General features: G+C 39.4%; 1 protein-coding gene across 5 annotated transcripts in view; it reads right to left on the minus strand.

Moving 5' to 3' along the window:
* INPP4B (inositol polyphosphate-4-phosphatase type II B) overlaps positions 1-19,235 on the minus strand; it is a 728,360-nt gene that overhangs the window by 47,850 nt on the left and 661,275 nt on the right. The window lies entirely within an intron of this gene.

Consider the following 19,235-nt stretch of genomic DNA (forward strand, 5'->3'; position numbering starts at 1 on the left):
AAGAGAGTGGTTGGGTTAGTACCGTACGGTATGAAAATACACTCTACTGTGTAAGCCACAAACTGACGGATGAAGAACTCCCGAGAGCTTTAATTGAGGCTAAGAACAGGAGAAAATACTTAAGAACAACATGGACTATACGTAGGCTATCCAGTTACACTGAAGAAACAGATGATCTGTTCCTGAGTCAGATCACACACACACACAAAAATGACACAAATAAGCTTTCATCATAATGAAGCTTGGCACTTTCCAAAACTGTACCAGATGTTTCATTTTATTAGAATAATATATCTGAGTAGCTCTTAACTTTAGCTCTAGAGAGTAGAGGAAATATCCTAATGAACTGTACTAGCAATCTATATCTACCAAAGAATGGAAGTGGTTGGTAAAATGGCACTGAGCATTGAAAACAATTATATATCATCTTGAATTTCCTGTCCACAGAATAGAGGAAGGTCAGGTACAATCCAGATTCATACCTTGTTTTAGGGAGATGAGATTCAAAATATTCATATAAATATATGCATGATTCTACTTTATTAGTTCCTAAATGGGAAAACTGTTAAATGTCAAATTTTTACCGTGTAACTAGAGACGATTTTTTTTTTTAAATTTTTTGGCCACACTGCGCACCATGTAGGATCTTAGTCCCCCGACCAGGGATCGAACCCGTGCCCCCTCCATTGGAAGCGTGAAGCCTTAAGCACTTGACTACCAGGGAAGTCCCAATGATTCTCTTAAGAAGGAGAAGCTTTCCCTAAAGACATTGCCTCGCTAGGTAGGAGACTCTGATACACAGAGATTTTAACAGGACACAGCCCAAGGATAAGGGAAGGAGGCATAATGTAGAATGCCTTGAAGAGAGCTGCAAAGCCAGCTCAGGACTCTACAGCTAATCGAAGAAAGTAAGGACAATAACGGTGCCTTCTAACTGATACTTTTAGCACACAAGGAATAAGTCAGATCTGCCATCACTGCCCTTAACGTTGATAAATGGCAACCAAAACAAAACCAAAAACAATCCATGACTTAGAATAACAAGCAGCTATTTAAAATTGTGTACAGGTATATCGTTGACAGAGAAAGTGTCCTTGACCTTGTTGAAAGGAAAAACTGGTCATATTAATAAAGGAATTTATTGGTGTAACATTGCGTGTGTGTGCCTGTGCTTGTGTGCATGCTTACCTCTCCCTCTATGTGAATGCAGGCAGAGCAAGACATCGGTTTAGATACTAACAGGGCTCCTCTTCGGGTTATGGGATTGAGGGTGATTTTTCAACTGCCTTTTAAATAATTTTTTATTTACTATTGGAGTATAGTTGATTAACAATGTCGTGTTGGTTTCAGGTATACAGCAAAGTAATGCAGTTATACATATATGTGTATCTCTTCTTTTTCAAATTCGTTCCCCATTTAGGTATTACAAAATACTGAGCAGAGTTCTCTGTGCTATACAGTAGGTCCTTGTTGGTTATCTATTTTAAATATAACAGTGTGTACATGTCAATCAAAAACTCCCAATCTATCCCTTCCTCAACTGCCTTTTTATGTCATTTGAGACACAATAAATATATATTGTTTTAAAATAATACAGTTATTTTAAGAGCAAGGGAGAACAGAGTACATATGTATAAGAAAAGGGAAAAAAAAAAAAAACCAAGTTCTTACGATACAAAGACCTGACCTCCAAATTTCCATGGTCTGGTAGGGTGGGATAGATTTTTTACACCATTATTAACTGTGGTCAAGTGTACTGTGGGCTATGACGCAAGACAGTAAAAATGATAACAGGGACCTAAGAAAAGGAGTGGCCAATTCAATGAAGAATAGTTGAGTATGGAAAGGTTTCTAGTAAAGGTAATGCTTTGTGTCTACAGAGAGTATTTGAGGCCAAGAGAAAAATGTCAACAAAGGCATGGACATATGAGGCAGTACTATGGAAACAGGAAGCTTGTGGTTCACCAAGTCCTTGGAGGGCACAGTCCTAGAGGCAAGAATTATAAAGAGTCTATTCTGATATTTTGGGATATCTGGGCTTCCTCCTAAAAATGAGAGCACCTGGTGAATTTTAATTATGGACATAACCATATCTGAGAGGTCCCCGAGACTGTTTTTTAAATCACCTGGTAAAAATGACTTTCAAATAACTTTAAAAGCAATACAGAAGAAGAATTTTACTTTATACAATGTCCCATAGCAGTTATGCACACTCATCCCTTTGTAACAAAAATTTTATGAAATAATATTTACCCTTAGTGCGTTCACGGCACCCTGAATATATTTTGTTCTATTCCATGTTGCTTTCTTTTGAATGTTGGCCCCAACCCACTAAATTGATTAAACACCTGTATATGGTCAACATAAAAAACTTGCAAAGCACTGATCTAGGGCAACCTCATGTCCAAGATGCTTAGGTGACTTTTTCACAAGGTTCATAGTCAGACGGTCAAGTCAAAAATCCAGTCTCTTAAGGGGCTTCCCTGGTGGCGCAGTGGTTGAGAATCCGCCTGCTGATGCAGGGGACACGGGTTTGTGCCCTGGTCCAGGAAGATCCCACATGCCGCGGAGTGGCTGGGCCTGTGAGCCATGGCTGCTGAGCCTGCGCGTCCAGAGCCTGTGCTCTGCAACGGGAGAGGCTGCAACGGTGAGAGGCCCGCGTACCACAAAAAAAAAAAAAAAAAAAAATCCAGTCTCCCAAGTCCTATGCCAGTAATTTCCCTCAAATCTGTATCAGTGTCTTCACGGTTGGCTGCTGATCCAAAAAATAATTCCAGTATTAACACAATGGACCAGCTTCTTCAGAATTCTGAGGATTCAGAACAAAGCATAATAATATTTCAAAATAATTTAGTTTCACAGTTGACATGGAGATTTTTAAATCAGCCATTTTAAACAGACTACAATGTTCCTAAAATAAGTCAAACAAATGGCCATCCTTTGCTCATTTTTATCTACATAAAGATAGTGCTTTCAGATCCACAGAAATGATGTCCCATAGAAATTTCACCCCTTCTCCCCATGGCATGCTTTTTAGAAGGAAGTCAATTGATGTTCTTAAAATTTTCAAGCCACTGTTTCTATTTCTGTAATGATAAAACTTCGTTTATTCAGTCCATCACTATGACTGCTGCCACTTTTCTTCAGCCTGACAAAAGTCCTGCAGGCCACAGAAATTCAGGTCTGGATCTGGAAAGAAGTAGCATTAGTAATGACTAAATAGGTGAGATTTTAAGATATAATGATAGATCCTGATATAGCAACTATAAATCATGGTATACACAGAACATGGATTGGTTTTGTTACTGAACCAAACTTGGGTCTGCCCACCCATGAGCAGTAAAGCTAATCTACTGACACCGGGTTGTAGTGAAGGAAAGTGCAGTGTTTACCGCAGGGTAACAAGCAAGGAGTCCTGGTTACCTAGTGCTCAAAAAGCCCGAACTCCCTGATGGACTTCAGCAAAGCATTTTTAAAGACAAGGTGAGGGAGTGGAGTCCCAGGGTATGTGATCAGCTCGTGCACAATTCTCTGATTGGCTGATGGTGATGTAACAGGGCAGTGTCACAGGGGTTAACATTATCAACCCTTAGGTGCTGGTAGGTCTGGGGGCTACATGCTCACGGTCATCAAGTAGGTAACTTCTTCCATTTGGTGGTGGTTTTAGCATTTGTAAAACAACTCAGGAAATGTGCATCAATACTGTTATCTGGGTACTTCAGAGGGGAGATAAAGCAGAAGATATGGGGGAGGAGTCTCCTGGGAAGGCCCCGTAAGGTTCTGCTCAGTAACTGTTTTAGATATAGAATGAGTTTCTTCAAATGTAAATATGGCAATAAGTCTTGCTTCTGGTACTCACTCCTGCATTACTCTAGGACTGAATTGAATTGAATTGAATTGAGCAATTGAATCTCTATGCTTATCTCCATAAAAGTATTCTTTTTTTCCAGTGGGGTTCATGAAAGTAATCAGAAGGTAAAAGGTATAAGAATATACAGTGCATTACTGCTTATGATATTAAACAGCAGCAAAAATCTAAATGATGATAATCTGTCATACATATGCATATATATTTATGACATGGAATATTATATAATAGGTAAAATGAATAAACATGCTAGATGTATGAGCATGGATATATACTAAAAACTATGTTGAGCAAAAAAAAATGATTCATACAAGATAACAGCAATAATATAAAGTTAAATGTGCAAACCTTTGCCATATTTTTTATGGATACACACATACAGAGGAAAAATATGTATGAGAACGTAAAATGCCAAATTCAGGATACTGATTTTCTCAGAGAAGGGAAGGTGAGGGGTGGGAACCAAAAAGCGTACAAAGGGGGTTTCCATTATGTCTACAAATATTTGTTTCTCACAACATTTCTGAGACTGGGTGATGGGTTCCAAAGTGCTTGTATTTTATGACCTGTTCTCTTTCTCCGTTTGGAACTTCCATAATTCTTTGTAAAGAAAGCACTGAGCCAAGATTCCAGCAAAATGATTACTAATGCCAACTCCGTCCCCGCTTCGACATGTGGTCATAGCAAGCTGCTTAACCCTCTGTCCCTATTTTCTCAACAGCAAAGTGAGGACAATAACCCTGTCATGCTGTAGTGGAAAACCATGAATAAAAGTCTTGGCAGAGGGCTTCCCTGGTGGCGCAGTGGTTGAGAGTCCACCTGCCGATGCAGTGGACACGGGTTCGTGCCCCGGTCCGGGAAGATCCCACATGCCGCGGAGCAGCTGGGTCCGTGAGCCATGGCCGCTGAGCCTGTGCGTCTGGAGCCTGTGCTCCGCAACAGGAGAGGCCACAACAGTGAGAGGCCTGCGTACCGCAAAAAAAAAAAAAAAAAAAAAAGTCTTGGCAGAAGCGTCTACATTATTCAGTCCTGTGTCACCTCTGAAAAACAAAGGAAGACATTCACAGTTCTTAAGAAGAGTTCATAGCCTCAGATAGAAAGCCTACTTTCTCAGGCAAAAGTCCGAATTTATCCAAAGTAAGAAATATTCTCTCATACAGACACAGGTGCACACACATGATCCCAAACATTCAGAAAGCCAGTGACTGTTCTCCCACCACTCCTTGCTGGGAGAGAACAGCCAAGTTCAGAGTCACTTTGTAGTAGCTATTTTTTCCTTGTTTTGTCAAATGGGATTTCTTTAACAACGGCAGCTCTAAATATGACATTGGCTTGACTCGAAGGCAGGGTGCTGACCAGTGAACAGGAATGGGACCGTGAACTCTCGGCTCATTGAACTATGATGCTAATGAGGCCAAGGCAATAGCTCCGTCACTTCATGGTCAAATGATTTTATGTTGTCAGAGAATGTTCCAAGATGAAATAGAAATCACAGCCGCCTTCCCCTCACCTATTCCACCTATTTCCCAGTGGGGAACAGGCACAACATTTACAGGGATCAATCACACCCCCATGATGAAGTCAAATGGTATAATTCCACCCCCTTTGAAATCAGGAATAGTTCAGGGATGAGCAGGTAAATGTAAGCCAATCAGAACTTGACTTTGACCTCAGAAATTGTTTCAGGGTTATGTAAGTGACCTATGCTGTTCCAGCTGAGTGAGGCTCAGGACTCTGGAAAGTAGAAGGGGAGGAAAGCTCTCTTTATCTCTTTGCTTGAGCATACAGTTGAGCATGGGAATAACTGCTCACGCCAGCAAGACTTTCTTCAGGAAGGAACTAGATGTAGGATAAAGTCAACACTAAGAGTCATGAAATAAGGCAGAGAAGTGTCTTTTCAGTACTGCTAAGCCACTAAACCAACCCTCTCTTAACTGGTTGCCTGTCTTACTGCTGAAATTTTCAATTTTGTTAACTGATGCCAGTTTGAGTCAGGGTTTCTGTCACTTGCGACCAAAAGCATTCTAAGGTAAACACCTGGTTATACAGGCATTTTTAACACTGATCAGCAATATTGCAAATGTGTACTGTTGCTTTAGAGGTGAGGAATCACAAATAAGGAAGAGTACTTATGGAAAGCATCCCATTAATCACTTCTTTTTTTATGATTTTTTTTACATCTTTATTGGATTATAATTGTTTTACAATGTTGTGTTAGCTTCTGCTGTACACCGAGTGAATCAACTATATGTATACATATATCCCCTCCCTCTAGAGCCTCCCTCTCACCCTCCCCGTCCCATGCCTCTAGGTCATCACAAAGCACCCTGTGCTATACAGTGGCTTCCCACTAACTATCTATTTTCCACATGGTAGTGTAGATGTGTCAATGCTACTCTCTCAATTCGTCCCAGCCTCCCCTTCCCCTGCATCATGTCTACAAGTCCATTCTACAGTGATGGTTTTAAAACATAGCCCCACGTTCTTTGACGCTCCTTCTATAAAGAAGGTGGAGTCTTTGTACCTTCATCTGGAAGCTAGGTGGGCTTGTGACCATGTTGATTAATGGCAGACGTGATGCTACGTGGCTTTGGATGCCAGGTCATAAATGACTATGAAGCTTCTGCCTTATTCTCTTGGAACTTTACTGTCTGTATTCCCTCTTTTGGGATATTCCCTATAAGAACCCATGTACTGGGCTCGGAGAAGCCCAGGTCACATGGAGGGTCCTATTTAGGTACTCCGGTCAACAGTTTTAGCTGAGCCCAGCCTTTGAGTCATCCTAGCCCAGTGGTCAGAATGTGAGTGCAGAAGCCGGCCGATGACTCCAGTTCCCAGTCACTTAAGGGATACCAGCCATTCTTCTTTCCAACTGAGGTCCCAGATATCTTGGAGTGGAGACAAACTTCCCCACCTTTCCTGTCTGAATAACTAACCCACAGAATCTGTGAGCATAAATAAAATGATTCTAATTTTATATCAGTAAACATGGGATAATTTGTTACCTAGCAATAAATTACCAGAACAACTACAGTAAAAAAAAAAAAAAACGTGAAGGACCTGTTCTTCTAAGTATGATAAAATGAACATATGAAGAACAAAGTTTTCACAGTCCACTCTGGTTAGTACTACATTCTGTAATATCAAATCTTTTCTATAATTAATTCTGAAACAATTATAGTTAAATGCACTAACAAACAAACAAATGCAATTAGGTGAAAGCCATTGAGATGTCTTAAAATTGGAAATTATGCTCTTTCAGAGGCTGTAAAATCTTGAAAATGATAAAAGAAAAAGCCGCACTGATACCAGCTTTACTTAAATCTGATTCACAATTTACAAAAAAGGCAGTATCAGAAATCAAATATCAAATTCCCAACCTGATCAGAGCTGAAAAATATTTTTGGCCTGTACATTTTCACTGTTTCCTCTTAAATAAATTTCAAGGTTGCATCACCCATAGCAAAGGAAAAGAGGAACTTTAGAACTAACTGTCAAAATATATTAAAAGTAATGTGTTAACAATTTGTTTAGAATTTCCACACTCACTATTGCACACTGAAGGCCATGGGACTTGGTGTGTAGGGAGAAGAGTAGAATTATAACCCATTAATATTTTTTCCTATTTTCATTTTTTCAAAGAAATCATTCATTATTTAATTTCAGAATCTCCAAACAATTTAGAGTATGTCAAAGGTTGGGAGATGGATTGCAGGCAGATGACTCTCAAAAATTTAAGTTCTGCTTCTCAAGATATTGAGATATTTTTATTAACAGAAAATAGAAAATTTGAGTATGAAAGAGGCCTCATACAAATCCCCAGGTCAGTCTTCCTGTTAGCCTGGTTGTACTGCTTGGATTATTTTTTGCCTGCTTTTAAGTGGCCTGGGTCCTTAGCACTGAGGGGAGTTGGATGGTCCCCTTTTTTCCTTCCAGCTCAATTTCTAAGCTCTTGCATTTTAGAGCAACAGCAAGAAAATACCTGTTGAGAGCACACACTACGCACAAAAGTCTGAGGACCAAAGCAAGAATAGATTTCTCAAAGTTTAGGACTGAGAGGGAAGCAGCTTTTGGGGGTAATTCCAGCACCTCACCTCCCTGCCCATGTAAGAGCCAGGCAGCCCGTGAAATATACCAAGGTCAAATGGCAGGCCAGAGAGGTAGACACATAATAAGGCCTTCTCCAAAGAAGAAGGGTTCACCTCTTCCATGGCCCTCCTCTTTTTGATAATGCAGAAGGAACTGACTCCAAAACTGCCAGAATAATGGCCAAAGAAAAGGGGAGACAGTTGAGAAGAATGGGCTTTTCTCCAATGGTCTCTGGATTACCTCTTTAGGCTCTTGGAGGCAAGTAAGAATGAGATCTTGAAACAGACTCACAGACTTAGAGAAAGAACTTATGGCTACCGGGGACTTCCCTGGCAGTCCAGTGGTTAAGACTTCGCCTTCCAGTGCAGGGGGTGCGGGTTCAATCCCTGGTTGGGGAGCTAAGACCCCACATGCCTCGCGGCCAAAAATCCGAAATATAAAACAGAAGCAATATTGTAACAAATTCAATAAAAGACTGAAAAACAATGGTCCACATCGAAAAAAAATCTTAAAAAAAAAAAAGAACTTATGGTTACCAGCGGGGAAGGCTTGGGGGGTTGGGACAGATTGGGAGTTTGGGACTGATATGTACATACTGCTGTATTTAAAACAGATAACCAACAAGTTGCTCAATATTCTGTAATAACCTAAATGGGAAAAGAATTTGAAAAAGAATAGATACATGTATATGTGTAACTGAATCACTCTGCCGTACATTAACACAACTTTGTTAATCAACTATGCTCCAATACAAAATAAAAATTAAAAAAAGAATGAGATCTTTAATGCTTCATACTATATAGAATAAAATAAATAACTCCTGAGGTATTTAAAAAGTTATAAATGAGGTAAAATAGAGGAAGATGATTATGGAACTAAAGCTGCTTTAGAAGACTCCAAAATGAAGAGACAGGGGGTATTAAGATTATACGGCCTACCTTCTTCTCCATTCATATAGCTCCTTTTATTGGCTTTAAGTGACCTCCAGTTTGATCATCTAGGATTCTCAGACATTTATAATTTGTTGATAGCAACAAAATGTATTAATCTACATGTGTTGCCATATTTCCCTTTTCTGCTGTGTCTGATAAAGATAATTTTATCTTTGAGTCTTCAATTTTTCCCCTTACCTGACTTCAGAGAAGAGTTGTGCTTTATCTGGAGTTTTGTTCTGCAGAAGTGGAAGCATGAAGAAAGAAAGGTGGATGGGGAGGTGGACTGGAATGAAACAGAAGGCCTTGCACTCATGGTTTTGGGAAAGGCGGAATGGTAAGTAAATAGTGACTGTCTGGGAGAGTGATGTGCTCAATCGATGAGTGACTTAAACATCTGGAAAAAAGGATTTAAAAAGTAAAATAATGAGTTGTCAGTTGTCTCCTCTTTGATGTTTAATTGAAAGTTGGAACTAATTTTTAGTTATTTTTAATTGTTGGGCTGTTTACTGGATGCGGTACTATCCTGAAACTGAATTCATAGGAGACTGGTATTAATTCAGGTCAAATTTAGATATTTACTTCCAAAAGGGAAGATGAGTCCTAAGATTTCTAATATCCACCTCATTCCTCACTGTGCGGCCAGTTCCAAAGAGTGATGACTTTGTTAGGCAGGAGGTAGATGGGCTCCAGGCTGGGAATTTACAACTAGCTTCCTGTTTACACTTCCTGAAGAAGGAAACAGGTGGGCTCTAGGCTAGATATTTACAACCTGTCTCCTGCTTGCACTTTGAGATAGAAATTACAACAGGAACAGCTTAAATGGCTGGACTTTGTTTCCTGTGGACACTTTAAGATAACAGCCATGGCAGGGACAGACAGGGGCTAAACTCTGTTTGAGTAAAAGATGAAGAGGTCATGTGTTTCCCATCCTTGGGGCAAAGGGAGACACTGCACCTTGGAGGCTTCTTGGGGGTCAGAAAGGAGGGGGCACCACCCCAAAATAGGTGATGCCCAGGCCCCCCATAGGCCTGTGGGCTGGAATCCATCTGTGAAAAAAGTTGTGCACACATGTTGGGGAGGTCCTAGGGCAGGTCAGGTGTGGAAAAAGAAACCAGATAATTGGCCAAAGGTGAACAAAGACCCAGAAGAACTGCCCTATAGAAATGATTTAACCACCTCTTTACTGCATTCCTCCTCATTAGGGGGGATGCCCACAGCTTTTCTCTCCTGGTGTGTATCTCTGCCTCGCTTCTGTCTTAACTAAACAAACTTTCTCTGTGTGCTCTCCCATTTGTTGTACCATGTCTCTAATAATAAACTTTGTACCTGTTTCTGCAGTTTTTGCTTCCTTGAGAAATGCATTTCTCAATGGGGGTAAGAGCCAGGGGAACCTTGTTCCTAGCCTCTAGCCCCTGGTGGACTAGTGGTTAGGATTGCTGGTTTCCATCCAGGTTACCCAGGTCCAATTCCTGGGCAGGGAACTAAGATCTCGCTTCACGCCACTGCTCTCTGCTGCCTATCCAATTTCAATTTCAGGAGCTCATCTCTATGTGGGTGTTCCAAAAAGAAAAATGTGCTTTTTTTGAAAGATTATCAGAGAAGCAGAGACTATGTTAAAAAAATCATTAAGATTAATATAGATAGGTATTTGAAGGGTTACAGACAAGACTGAGAAGGAAAGAGGCTGTTGAATGGGGAAGAGAGGCAGGTTAGTTCAAACTACAGAAAGAGCGTTATAGGACTTCCCTGGTGGTCCAGTGGTTAAGACTTCACTTTCCAATGCAGGGGGTGCAGGTTTGATCCCTGGTTGGGGAGCTAAGATCCCACATGCCTCGTGTGCAAAAAACCAAAACAGAAAGCAGTAGCAATATTGTAACAAATTCAATAAAGACTTAAAAAAATAAAAGAAAGAGTTTTACAATCAAATTTAACTGGATCAATGTGTGTATACAGGAGAAGCAGAACACTCTTGAGAGGCTCAAAGCACATACAACCATTATCTTATCCATCTCGCTAATGTTCGTAAGTGTGGTGTGACAACTTATCAGGAAACTGACGCTGGAAATATTAACTTCCTTTCTCTAGTGAGATAATGGTAGATGAAGTACAGGTACATATGTCGTAATTATTCTCATTTAGCTGATAATGACATGGAGGCACTCAGAGCATCAAATGATTCACCTAAGTGAACTTTCAATTGAATTCATATCTTTTGTTTTCATGCTATCCTGTGCATACTAACTAGACGGGTTTACTGGAAGTCCGGCCAATCTTCAGTGAGTGATGAAGTCTAAAGAAAGGAGAGCCTCAGTGAGAAGGAAAGAACATAGAAAAATGGAAGGATGACTAAAAGGCTGGAAATCTGAGTTTTTACCCACATAAACTTGAGAATAGGGTTGATACATCTAATTTGTGAGGGCAATGAAGTAACATAGAAGATGCAGAGATAAACGCTGAGTTGAACAGGGAGGTGGCCATTTGTATGTGTGTATGAGAGTATATGTGTCTACCTTTGTTACTTGTAGTGTTGTTTGTATTTGTTGCTACGATTCAGAGTACAAGTTAATGGACACTAAAAGTCTATGTCTGTGGTTTAACGTGCACATAGAAAACTAAAATTCAGTATTGTTCAGTATCACTTTTCTTTTCAAAAAGACACAGGAGTGCTTCAAAAGACATATCAAATTAAAAAATTATCTTAATCTTCATCAACATTAAAAATTTCAACAGGTAAGTACATCGGAGGTTCTCTGCAATGAGTTGAAAATAAATTTTAGATTTAGAAGATCAGAGTCCTTAGACAGCAATGGAAGAGTTGCAGCATAAAAGTGAAAAGAACACTTAACTGGGAGTCAGAAAATATAGGATATATCCCTGTTCTCCCACTAGCTGCATGTGTGAATTTAACAAAATCTATCCTGGATCCCAAACCCCTCATCACAAATTATAGGGTTAAACTAGATCAGTGTTTCTTAAACTATGACCTGAGGAACACTTATTTAACAAGATGCTAATGAATATTTTATAGGGTTTTTTTGGTGGTCCTATAATGTAATAAAAATGCTATTTTAAACAAAATTAAAGTATAGGCAGTGTAGATTAGGGTTGGGAAACTATGGCTTGCAAACTAAACCCAGTCAATTCTGTTTTTATAAATACAGTTTCATTAGAATTCAGCCAAGTTCATTAATTTACATATTGTTAATGGCTTATTTTGCACTTCAGTAGCAGAGTCCAGAAGTTGTGACAGATCACATGGCCTGCAAAATCTGAATTATTTACTTTTTGATCCTTTACATAGAACGATTGCTGGCTATGCTATAGATCTTCTCAAAACTTTCAGTGTGATAACGTGAATTCCAAAATCATTTGACTATAGAATTCTTTCATTGCCCAACAATTATTAGCAGAAAGAGGGTTCTTTGGAATACTTTAGATTAGATTATTTCCAAGATCCAATTTTTCTCTGATTCTTCAAAACATCCAACTAAACAAATGACCCAATCTATCCCATTCATTCAACAAATATTTATGGAGTATAAGCTATGTGCCAGACAATGCTTTTGTTTATTGGTAAATAAAGTCAACAAATAGACAGGAGACTTGTCCTCATGAAGCTTATGTTCTGATCAGGAGTTATAACCAAGCAAGGTGCATGATAGATGTTGTGGAGAAAAAAATAAAGCGAGAAGGGGACCAGGGCACCGGAGATTGCAATTTTAAAGAGGGTGGTCAAGAAAGGCCTTACTGAGAAAGTGACATTTGGAGAACGACTTAAAGGAGGTAAGTGATCCTTATGGGGGGAAGCATATAAGGCAGAGGAAACAGCCAATGGAAAAGTCCTAAGCAACAGCAAGAGGTCATTGTGGGATAGAGTGAAGCAGGGGAGGAAGGGAGGGACAAGGAGAGGGAGAGACACACACACAGAGAGAGAGAAGAGAGTGGAGTCAAAATATCCAATTTTTTTTGCCAGATTATGAGGACGCTTAGAAGCCATTGTAACAATTTAGATTGTTATTCTGCAATAAAAAACAGGGGGTTATTGGAAGATTTTGAAGAGTGACATGATTCGATTTTCATTTTTAAAGGTCACTTTGGCTGTTGTGATCAAAAAAGACTACTGAATGAGGTTGAGAGAGGAAACAAAGAGACGGGGAGGTTTTGTCATAATCTAGAAGCAAGAATAACAAGGATTTGCACAGAGTGGTAGCAATACAGGTGGACAGAGCTGAGCATACATTTCGAAAATACAGCCAATGAAATCTTCTGACGGGGTGTGAAAAAAAGAGAAGAGTCAAGGGTGACTCCCATTTTTTTCTGAAACAACAAGAAGTTAGAAATGATAAAAACTGAAATGGGGAAGATAGTGGGAAGAATAAATTTTTAGGGGCACATCAGGAACAGAGTTTGAGGTGTTGAGCAGGATATATAAATTTAGGGAAGAGAGATGGGCTGGTGATGCAGGTATGGAGGTGGATAATTAAAGGATGGTATTTAAAGCAATGAGGCCGTTCAACAAGGGAGCGGAGTAGACATCCATGGACTAAATCCTGGTACCCTCAGCATTTAGAGGTCAGAAAGATAATGTGGAATCAGTAATGGAGGTTGAAACGCAGCAGCCAGGGAGGCAGGAGTGATCACAGAAGAGTAGGGTGATGGCCTGGAAGACCAGTGATGAAAGAGGGAAAAAATAACCATCTCAAACCTATTACTAGATCAAGTAGGATGAGGACAGAGAACTGAGCATTGGCTTTGACAGGTAGAAAACCTGAAAAAACCAGTTTCAGTGAAGTTATGTGGCAAAGGCTGACTAGAGCAGCTGACTAGAAAAATGGGGGGAGAAAAATTAAAGACAGTAACCTTCAAATTCCACTTTTGTCTGCTTTTTGGGGAACATTTCCAACTTTCAGGAAGTCCTGCATGATAACGTATTTTTCCTGTGTACTGACAATCCCCTTTACTCATCTTTTTATATGTCTATGCAAAGCCAAACATATGGGTAACATGTGAAAAATTCCTCAGCCATCTGAATGTTTCCAAATACACATAGTTTGAAACAAACTAAGCAAAATATTTGGATGACTAACAGGATTTTTCATTTGTCTATCTGGACATCTACATAGTATCAAAGTTGAGATGTCCATAAAACAGAAATTATTACTAATAAATTATGTCATAGTAATTTATAGTTCTATTGGAAGGATTGGAATGTGTTAAGAAAATTCTTATATCTTCTGTCATTTTATATCCTTAAGATTGTTAAAAATACCAAAATAATCTATAGTATTCAGATTATTCTTTGTGCTTAGGAAACTTAGACACATGGATTTAGCTTGACATAATAAATCAAGGTAAACTCACATTGAACAGAATCATGATTACAGCTAGTTGCCTTATATACACATTTCGCTCAGGTCAATAAATGCTTGTTAAACAACAAATAAATAAAAGATAGTACAGTTTTACTATTCTAAAAAATGTTCGCTTCCTTTTACGTTCATGTCTAGAGTACTAATGAAATGCAAAACACAGATTTACAATTTGATAGCTAAATCTACGCTAGTGGTTCTCAAATCTTATCGTGCAGCGAACTCCCTGGGAAGGGGCTTGTCAAAACACAGACTGCTGACCCCACAGCCAGATACGGATTTCTCTGAAATGACTCGTATGGATAAAAAATGAGGAGAGGTGCTGAGCGGCAAAGGGGTAAATTGTGCTGGTCAACGCTGATTTGCTCTCATATCTACCTGAACCCTTCCCCATTCTGCTCTTGATCGCAGGTAGCCTCATTTCCCAAGCTACTTGCTGCCCTCTGATTTACAATTAAGTTTGGGCAATGAGGATTAAGAGGGAGATTAAATGCAAGGAAGAAGCCAGAGGCTAGTATATTTCTCTCTCAATCTCTCTGTTTCTTCCGCTGTCTCTGGAATTGGTTGTAGGGCAACTTCTCTGTCCATGGTCCCAGCTTCTGCTGGACAGTCCCCACCAAGAACCTAGATGGGGGTGGGGGGGAGGACAGCTTTTGTGCTCTGATGCCACTACATCCAACTCAGGTCTCTTCCGAACCTGGGTTAGCTACTGCTAGTTTCATGCTACTTATTGCTAAGCGCTGGGTGGCTACATCGCCCTGGTTAATTTCTCCCAAATTTCTTCATGTTTATCGCCAATACTCTGCAGGAAATTCCTAGAATGCTCATTTGCATGACTGGGTTCTGACTACTATGGCTGCTAAGAATTTGGCATTATTTTTCAATTTACCACAGGACAGTCTAGGCTAGCATATCTTTTCTAATTCAGACACCCTGTCTTTACCCGATCCTATTGCAGGTTAATCATAGCCTGACCTCACCCCCAAAGTTTACAGACAGTAGAAAGGCAGCAGAGATAAAAGAGATATCGGGAAAAGGGAGACAAGTGATGGGGGAAGGGTCTAACAGTGCCTTTTGTCACCCACAGCTGAACCTCAGTTGACAGAATAAAACCGTAGCCTCTGATGTCACTGTTCTGTGAATGTTGAGAGGCTGGCCTCATGTGAATAAAGGGTCTCTCTATATGAATGTGAACCTTTCAGAGGAAATCTAGTATTATCACGTGTGGGTAGAAAGGTAATAATTTAGAAATTTACTTTGAAACCTGGGAAACAGTTAACCTGTATCAGAAAGTCCCTATGCTAATCAGAAACACTCAGATCGTCGACTTTTAGTAAGTTGTGCCTGCGTGCGTGCGTGTGTCTGTTTGTGTGTATGTGTGCAATCATATGTCTGCGCATGTGTTTATGTCTTTTGAGATATTTGCCTTACCTCATTTCCTTACTTTATAAATTCAAGTCATTTCCAGAGCCTACTAAGGACTGGGGAGCCAGGTTCAGTTTAGGTGGTAGTGTAAGGACAGAGGGCTCTGAAAAGCAGGGACAAGAAACACCCACCATAACTTATTCTACGAAGTGAAAGCAACATGTTCAAACTCATGGTGGCAGCGAGCCACGCTGTGAGTGTCAACACACGTGGGCTCCAACTGTAGGTAAATAAGCAGTAAGTGATTGAATATTCAGAGGCAGCATTCTTTGTTTATGGAGCATTGCCCATCTATGCGGCACATGGAGCTGATGCTGTCAGGATTGATTTCATCGCACACTTTCTGGTCTGCAACAGAGCTCATAAAATAACCACTAACTGAAGAGAATATCCATTTAAGTAGTCTTAATTTTCATTGATAAACAGAGCTAATGTGGTGCAATTCTTTTCTCTGATATATGTTCAATATTCCAAGAACTAATTTACATGCTGCTCCTCGGTGATTTTATCCATTTGTAACACAAGATACCTGTTAGCATGTGACAGTGACTGCACTCCCACACTCCCTGGCATCGAACAGTGTGGAAAGTCCAACAGTGTGATAGGTTAAAGACGTTTGCCAAGACCTAGGGCTGATTTCTTCCAGAGCACAATATGTGTTATAAACGTTGTAACTAGTTCTTTCTCAGCAACAGTCTGATGTGTATCAATTTGTCAATTCATTTCACATGAAGTACAATTATGAATGATACCTTGGTAGTTCCAGTCTTTTCATTCCTTCTAGAAACAAAATCCAATAACTTCATTCAGGGAAGTATTACCACATACTTGTTCTAGAAAGATTATCTTGATTTACTAGAGAGCTCTCTTAAGTTTGAAAAACTGGTTAAAATTTTCAACGGCAATATTTTAAAAAGACAAAGTATTAGATATAAGGAATGAGTTGATCCATTCTCTGATCTAACAAAAGCCCGTTTTAGATATTCAACATTGTATTCATAGTCAAGCTTTTCTTTTTCATCTATTTCTGGGAAATCCTCTCATTTGAAGGTTTTCCTTATCCCAGTGGAGTCCTGTTAACTTTTTTTATATTTCACATTATTTTGAGTTTTAATATTTATTATAATTTTCTTTCTAATTTTATCTTCAACTGCACCAGCTTTGCTCCTTTGGTCTATTTTTAAATGAGAGATCAGATAAATCAAAATACTAAAAATAAAAAATGTTAACTGAAAATATAAATTCAAAGGGCACAAAAATAAACTGCATCCTGTTAACTAAATCTTAGCTCAGCAAAAGTGTGCATCAGAGTGTATGGCATGCATGCATAGATTTTGTGAATTATAGTTAAATAATTACATTAAAAGAATTTGATAAGATATCAAGGAAAACCATGATTGATCTGATTTTGAAAGTTAGTGCGGTGGATGTGAACAAAATCTTTCTTCAAGGCTTTTTCCTCTGAAGCCATCAAAGGACCATGGGAGACCTGACGACATTGGTGGACCAGAAGGGGTATGAAGACCAAGGCAGAACTACTCTTTGGACTCTTTTCAAACTTTTTATGCTCAGAACATCAATCTTAAAGAATCAACTGTGACCTTTGGTTGGAATTCTTCAGGTGTTAAAGGGCTTCAGCCAGGCAGGGCAGATTTCTTTTTCTAAAAGCCAGAATACTACCCTTTCCCTTTCAGCTAAGGTTCTGGCTCTGCATCATATGGGAGGCCTGTCCTCTGCTCTCTCTCGGGGCCTCTCACAGGCTTTCTGGCTAGTTCCAGGGGCCTCATCATTGTACTCCTCTCCAGAACCTCTTGGCAGGGTCAAGGGTACGTGCTTAGCCCCTAGCCACCATCTGGCAATTTCAATCTGTCTTTATAATTTCGCTCTCTCTTTGGAAACTAAACTAAAGAAAAACAAAGGGGAAAAACCTTCGTACCTGATACTTGCTTTTAGCCTACTTTTCCACTTCTCTGTTTGTATTCACTTTAACTTTCTTAAGGGGTGGCTTTCACTCTGTTCCTCTACTTGTACAATACGAGTTCTCTCCTTGAATGCCTTTGATGTGGTTTCATCCCATGCTTTTATTAAAACTACTCCATCGAATGTCATCAAATACTCTTAAACACCGAATCTAACAGCTTCTCTTTAATTCTCGTGCTTCTTTCTTCATCAACACATTTGTTATTCTTGGTCACCTTCTCGTGGTTGATATTCTTCTCATTTAGCTATAGTGATGTTCGATGACCCTCAATCTCTAATCATGTCTCCATTTTTTTGTGGGTTCGTTAGTCCTCCTTTCCCTATACTTATGGATAATCTCCCCCTATCATGTATTTTTTCTCATTTCCTATGTGGAATACATGGAAAATTATTTAAACAATTCCTCTAAAATTAATTATCTATAAAATATTAGCTTCTTATCCTATTCTCTTATTTCTAAGAATGGAAAGAATGCATAGAAACTTTTCTTTTCCCCGTGCAGAAGTGAAATCTGTGGCAATGCATCACCACACAGTGAATGTCAAAAATGATCAAGGAGAAACTAACACTTTTTGAACAACAAAAGCAACAGAAACAAAACCAAATTATTCACAGAAAGGATCAATACTACGGAATAGCAACTAGTATTCTGGAAAGAGATTTAGAGTTAAGGTAGATTATTCCTTGATCACACTGAGTCATTAAAGTGTAAGCTATTAGAAGCAGAGACTGTATCTTATTCATCTTTCATCATCCACAGCGATGGGTACAAAGTTTTACACATAATACGATCTCTACCAATGTCTGCTAAATGGAATGGGAGACTTCCAGTAACAATGGCCAAAAAAAAAAAAAAAATGCAGGATGAAATATGACGACAACATTTTACTTACCCTCATCACAAGCCTAAGATTTTTTTCTAAAAAATATTTTGTGTGAGATTGTTATGCTACAGTTGATGAAATATTATATGTAAGACAGGGATATCAAATATTGTGGAGATAGTTGATAACAGCTCACAAAAGGCTGCCTGATTTTCCTTCCTAGCTCACATGCTAGACAGCCCACCCTTATAGTACTCACATAGGAGCCAATAAACGGTAGCATTCCAATAGAACCGTATGAAAATATCCTTCTCCTTTGTTTTGGAAAAAGGACAAGAGAAGGACATTATTATCACAAAGAGAAATGAGAGATTGGAGAGTATAAATTGACACTTGGTCAGTTAAAGGGGAAAGAAAGAAGCATTTTATCCACCAAAGTCAGGAGCCCCGAATTATGTATGAGATGCGATGCTGACTCTAAACTGCAGAGCAGTTTGCACTAGTGATTTACAGCAGTACTTTATTTGGTTTTATTTTGCTAACCCAACATTGAAGTGTCTTAATGCTTTAGGTGGGTACAAAAGGGGCCTTGAAAGGTTTCTGAGATCATCAAACCCATCTGGAAGATCAGAGCCAGAAGAGAGAGAAACACTCACACCTGCCCCACGGGAGTTTTGCTGGTTGATCAAAGGGGCCAGTGAATATCACCGGCAGGGCCTGAGGGGAAGTAGCTCCTGATGATTTA

This window comes from Lagenorhynchus albirostris, chromosome 4, assembly GCF_949774975.1.
Source record: "Lagenorhynchus albirostris chromosome 4, mLagAlb1.1, whole genome shotgun sequence".
In the NCBI taxonomy this organism is placed as follows: Eukaryota; Metazoa; Chordata; class Mammalia; order Artiodactyla; family Delphinidae; genus Lagenorhynchus; species Lagenorhynchus albirostris.